General features: G+C 28.9%; 1 non-coding gene across 1 annotated transcript; it reads right to left on the bottom strand.

The window, feature by feature from the left end:
- Positions 1-5,904: 5,904 nt before the first annotated feature.
- On the bottom strand, positions 5,905-6,008 carry LOC130947676 (small nucleolar RNA R71). Its single transcript, XR_009072763.1, has one exon. It is a non-coding gene; the product is annotated as a small nucleolar RNA R71 (small nucleolar RNA).
- Positions 6,009-6,228: the final 220 nt, after the last annotated feature.

The following is a 6,228-nucleotide window of genomic DNA, read 5'->3' as shown; positions in this document are numbered from 1 at the left end:
CATATTTTTAGACTTCGAATTATTGATAGAAAGTACAACAAATTAAATATTAGTGTCAATAGTCTTTTCATTATTCTAAATGAATTATTTGTGAAATTCTCAAATGAATGTTATATGTCCTTGTGAAACTAAGTTTTGAATAGAGGTTGAGTAATAAAAAAAATTAAAATACATAAATTGCTAAAATATGTAAATGTTATTTGAAAATAATTCTTTGAATTTATTCATTGGATCAAGAAATTAGTTTACTAGTTCTATGGTGGACGCCAATTATTCTTGTATGATAACATTTCTGAGGTATATCTTGTCTTACAGAAAATTGAGTTTGTCTCTTCATCTCTAAAGAATGTATATTTTGGCAAGAAAAATATGGAGAGTGAAAAATAATTCTATAAACATAGAAGATTAGACATGAAATAGAACTTATAAAACTTATCATCATGTGAGTCACCTTTGAGATATAAAAATAGGTATCTTTATATAGATATAGAATTAATGAATAGAGTTAAGTGATCAATAAATTATCAACAAAAGTATCTAAAGTATTCGTTTGTATGAAATAAAAAAATCTCAAAAAGTGATTTGAATCTTACTAGAAGTAGCTCATGATATATAATACATGAAATCAATACTTCGAAAGTTTATTTAGTTTTGAAATTGTAAAAACTTATATTGGAAGCTGCTAAACTTGCTTTCAATGCTTTATGAAATTCGGATAAAATAACATCGACAATGTATAATCAAATGAGATAGGCAAAGTTCAAGTCGTAACCTATAATGTTGAATTGAAGTTCAGTTCTTGATAGCACATACAAAATACCATGGTCAATATAAATGTCTCATACTTTATACTATATTTAATTTTAGGAATAGAATAAAATAATAATGTCTTCAATCTCACTTGACCATTTTGTGTAGAGCCATTTTTTAACTTCCTTTGTTGATAACTTTTTAATAAGAATTATTTTTCATTATGTTTGTAAGAAATAATTATATTGATTTTGCTAAAGTTTTATAAAATGTATTTTTTTCTTCAACTTTTTATTTTTATTTTTATAGGTATAATAAAGAAAAAGCATAAGATGCATAAAAGCATCAATAATTATAGTACATTCTATGTCAGTTCATATGCCTTCATCATTCTTCGAAATTTATCACTTTTCATTAAAAAAAATAAATAAAAGAGAATGAATGACAACTACTAATCAGGGCATGGAACTTCATAATACATATTCTACCTATGGAATTATAAATGGCCAACCAGGTAAAGTGTAAAGGGAATATGATGGAGAAGAGAAAAATAAGAATTTCAAATTATTTGTGATGGATATGAAAGGAGAAGAGAAATAATTAGATTTTAATTAAATTTATACTTATTAAAAAGAATTTACATTAAAAGCAATAGTGTAATTTAAATAAAAATAAAGGATAAGAGATAAAGAGAATATGAAAAGTTAAGGTTGAAAAAAAATCTTACAACATTATATAAAGATAGGTTATTATAAAAAGATAAAAATACAATGAAAATTTTATGTCATATAAAGATAGATTATTATGAAGAGATAAAAATATAATAAAAATTTTATGTCATAATGTAAAGATAGAAAATTGTGCTAAATTTACGTGAATTAGTCACTTAAACTGATATGTCATAATATATAGTAGAAAACTAAAAAATTAACAATCTATCTAAAGATTACTTTAAGCTCTATTTAATATATTATTAATAGATGATCCAATAATAGTGCAATAAGATTTATTCTTCTTGAGTTTTAAAGGTCATTTTTGTAACATACAACATTATCTCTCCATTATATTTTTAAGGTTTTTATAAAAGCAAAATGTAGTTTATATTTAATATTAAGCATTATCTGACAATTAATCATATATTCATATAAGTTCTATTATGTAACATTAAAAAAATATTTTCGTATAATGACTATTTCTTGAAATGTGTCAAAATTCAAGAGGCAATTCAATTTAATCAAGATAATATATTAATTATTCTAAAATAAAACTTTCCTATAACGAAAAGTTTTTGTTTTGTTTTTGCTTGTATCTCTTAGTATATGGAGGGGACACAAACTAATTAAGAAATGAATAATTTCCTAATCCTATAATCATATTGCATACAAAAAATATATTAAAAAAATATTTTACGCATGTATATAAGCTGGGTTATGTAAACTTCTAATCCCAAGAAAGAGATCCATGGGTAAATACGGTGTAAAACTAGCACTTGCAATATTAATAATTGAGATGGTTATTTATTCTGCCATTAGTAGTGAATCTAGAAACATTATTTTTGAGCAAACTTTGAATCAAATATATTATATTGCAGATAGTAGTATTGCGCTCAAGGAATGTATTGAGGATTGCAACAAACAATATCACAAGGGGACTATGGCGAATATACGTTGCGTTAGGGAATGCTTAAAAAAGCATTAATAAAAATGGTGGTTCCTTATTATGGCTTCTAGCAATTCTAAATATTAATTAAGCTTGGGTTTTTATAAATTATCGATCTATTTATCTATCTATATTATATATTCTATTTACTATTTTGTGGGTGTTGAAAACAAGTAATAAATGTCATGAGGTGACATTCTTTTAACCTTTCTTTACTTTAGCTTGTGCATGTATGATGTATTTTATGTGTATATTGTTGTGTAACATCCTCACTATATGTTTAGTTTGTCATGTTTAAGTTACAACCAATAAATAACAAGAACATCATTATTCCACTTGACTTTTTACACAACTAATATATCTGATAATTACACTACACAAACAAGACCATGTATAAATTTTATTTTCCTATTAATGGCACAAAACACACAAGTCATTGTCAATTTATCTCACCAATAAATGACAAATTGAAGTCATAAACTCATACAGAGTTGACATTATTATCAAAAGAAGGTAATTTTCTTCAAGCCAGTATATTTCTAAGTACAATATAACATTATTAAAAGAAGGTACTTTTCTCTAAGCCAATATATATCTAATATTATTTGGCCGGCAAATATTATCATTTTTAGTCAGTATTTGATCAACAATAATTTAAATTTATATTTACAGAAATTTTGTACACAAAAAATATATAATTTGTATCTATATTTATCAGAATTTTATACATATAAATTTATACTATTTGCACTCACATTTTTTCAAAATCTGCACACCTAAATTAGTAAAATTTATTCATTAAAGATAATTTAATATTTGTGATGATTAAATAATAACAAAAAATAATAAAAAATTTAGCTCCTAAGAATTTCTCTATACAAATCATATATAAATAACACCGAGTCTTGGCAAATAAAAATACTATTCTAAACTAGATTTCAGACTAGCATAAAATAATAAAATCCTGGCTCTAACAATCTTCTATTAAAGACCAAATCAAAATTTAAGATGTACAACTAGTTCAACACTACTAAAAAAATTACTTTACTTTAAGTGGCCTTTTTTTTTGTTTTTAGCAGCAATAAAACATTAGTCGTCTTATATTTTGTCGCTAAAAAGTTTTGGTGACAATTATAATAATTGTCGATAAAGATCCCTTTAATGGCCATAAAACTTCTACAACTTGTAGTAACAATTTATATGACCACTAAAACTAATTTTATATTTCATATTATTCATTTTTAGTTGCTATTATTACTGCCACTAAAACCTTAGGTGTTTTTCTAATCATAATCGTTATTGTTACACAATCAACAACCACCTATTTTTTATTTTAAAATTATTTTATACATAATACATAATTCCAACAAAATAAACCATTTCATTACATTCATAATAATAAATCTTATTACAAATCTTGTTCAATCTCAACTCAAAATACAATTTTGCTCCAACAAACTAGCTAGCCATTGAATATTCTAGTGGCAAATCTCAATAATTACATCAAGAAAAATTTTCTCTTGATAAATTCCACATATAAAATGTGACGCATAATGGATACATGATACATATATAGACACAATACTATAAATTATCTAATAATTCATATTTCATAATTAGTGTTTTCTAAAATCTGGCCTACCACAAATATCTATGGTCTAAATAGAGAATCCAACAAATACTTTAGCAATCTCTTCTCCCTCCCTAAATCTTATCCATTGCACTCTCTGTTGTCAAATAAATCCATACAAATTAGCTATAAGTCTTGCGTTTCACAAGTTGAAAATGTTGAAACTTGGGTTAATAAAGAGAATTAGCTCTGGCAAAATTCCTAATTTATTGATGTATAATCTTTCTTAGAAGCCATGAAAACAAATCACCAAAACACGTAGAATAAGATATCTAAACTCGTGCTTATTCAGAGTCAAAATCAAAAGTAAGTTTAGGTCTACCAAAATTATTTAATTAATCAGCAATTTTACAAATTACATGTAGTTGACTGATGAGCGGATAATTTGTACGCTTTTTGGCATTGTTTTTAGTATGTTTTTAGTATGATCTAGTTAGTTTTTAGTATATTTTTATTAGTTTTTAGTTAAAATTCACTTTTCTGGACTTTACTATGAGTTTGTGTGTTTTTCTGTGATTTCAGGTATTTTCTGGCTGAAATTGAGGGACCTGAGCAAAAATCTGATTCAGAGACTGAAAAGGACTGCAGATGCTGTTGGATTCTGACCTCCCTGCACTCGAAGTAGATTTTCTGGAGCTACAGAAGCCCAATTGGCGCGCTCTCAATGGCATTGGAAAGTAGACATCCTGGGCTTTCCAGCAATATATGATAGTCCATACTTTGCCCAAGATTTGATGGCCCAAACCGGCGTTCAAAGTCACCCACAGAATTCCCAGCGTTAAACGCCGGAACTGGCACAAGAATGGGAGTTAAACGCCCAAACTGGCATAAAAGCTGGCGTTTAACTCCAAGAAAAGTCTCTACACGAAAATGCTTCATTGCTCAGCCCAAGCACACATCTTCTTAACCACATCTTTTTCAAATCATATCTTCTCAATCACATCTTTTTAAAACCAATCATATCTTCTTAACCACATCTTTTTCAAAATAGCTTTCAATCAAATCTTTTTTATTTCTAATTTCAAATTCTTTTTCGAAAATCACTTGATTTCTTTCCCACTTTTATTTTCGAAAATCAATTAGTGTTTTTCAAAATGTTTTCAAAATCTTCTACTCAATTTTTGAAAATTACTTCCCTTCTTCTCACATCCTTCTATTTATGGACTAACACTATCCCTTAATGCACAATTCGAACTCATTATCTCTTGATAAGTTCGAATTTTCTACCTCTGTCTTCCATTTTTCTTTTCCTCTGACACCTCAAGGAATCTCTATACTGTGACATAGGGGATTCCACACTTTCTTGTTCTCTTCTCTTTCATATGAGCAGGAGCAAGGACAAAAGCATTCTTGTTGAGGCTGATCCTGAACCTGAAAGGACCTTGAAGCGAAAGCTAAGAGAAGCTAAGGCACAACTCTCTGTAGAGGACCTAACCGAATTCTTCAAAGATGAAGAACACATGGCAGCCGAAAACAACAACAATGCCAACAATGCAAGGAAGGTGCTGGGTGACTTTACTGCACCTACTCCCGACTTCTATGGGAGAAGCATCTCTATCCCTGCCATTGGAGCAAACAACTTTGAGCTTAAGCCTCAATTAGTTTCTCTAATGCAACAGAATTGCAAGTTCCATGAACTTCCATTGGAAGATCCTCATCAGTTCTTAGCTGAGTTCTTGCAAATCTGTGACACTGTCAAGACTAATGGGGTTGACCCTGAGGTCTACAGACTCATGCTATTCCCTTTTGCTGTAAGAGACAGAGCTAGGACATGGTTGGACTCTCAACCTAAAGAAAGCCTGGACTCTTGGGAAAATCTAGTCAATGCCTTCTTGGCAAAGTTCTTTCCACCTTAGAAATTGAGTAAGCTCAGAGTGGAAGTCCAAACTTTCAGACAGAAGGAAGGAGAATCCCTCTATGAAGCTTGGGAAAGATACAAACAATTAATCAGAAAGTGTCCCTCTGACATGCTTTCTGAATGGAGCATCATAGGTATTTTCTATGATAGTCTCTCTGAACTATCCAAGATGTCTTTGGATAGCTCTGCTGGAGGATCTCTTCATCTGAAGAAGACGCCTACAGAAGCTCAAGAACTAATTGAAATGGTTGCAAATAACCAATTCATGTACACTTCTGAAAGGAATCCTGTGAACAATGGGACTAGTCAGAAGAAAGGAGTTCTTGAGATT

Source organism: Arachis stenosperma, chromosome 1 (genome assembly GCF_014773155.1).
Source record: "Arachis stenosperma cultivar V10309 chromosome 1, arast.V10309.gnm1.PFL2, whole genome shotgun sequence".
Taxonomy (NCBI): Eukaryota; Viridiplantae; Streptophyta; class Magnoliopsida; order Fabales; family Fabaceae; genus Arachis; species Arachis stenosperma.
This window is presented reverse-complemented; position numbering and strand designations above follow the sequence as displayed.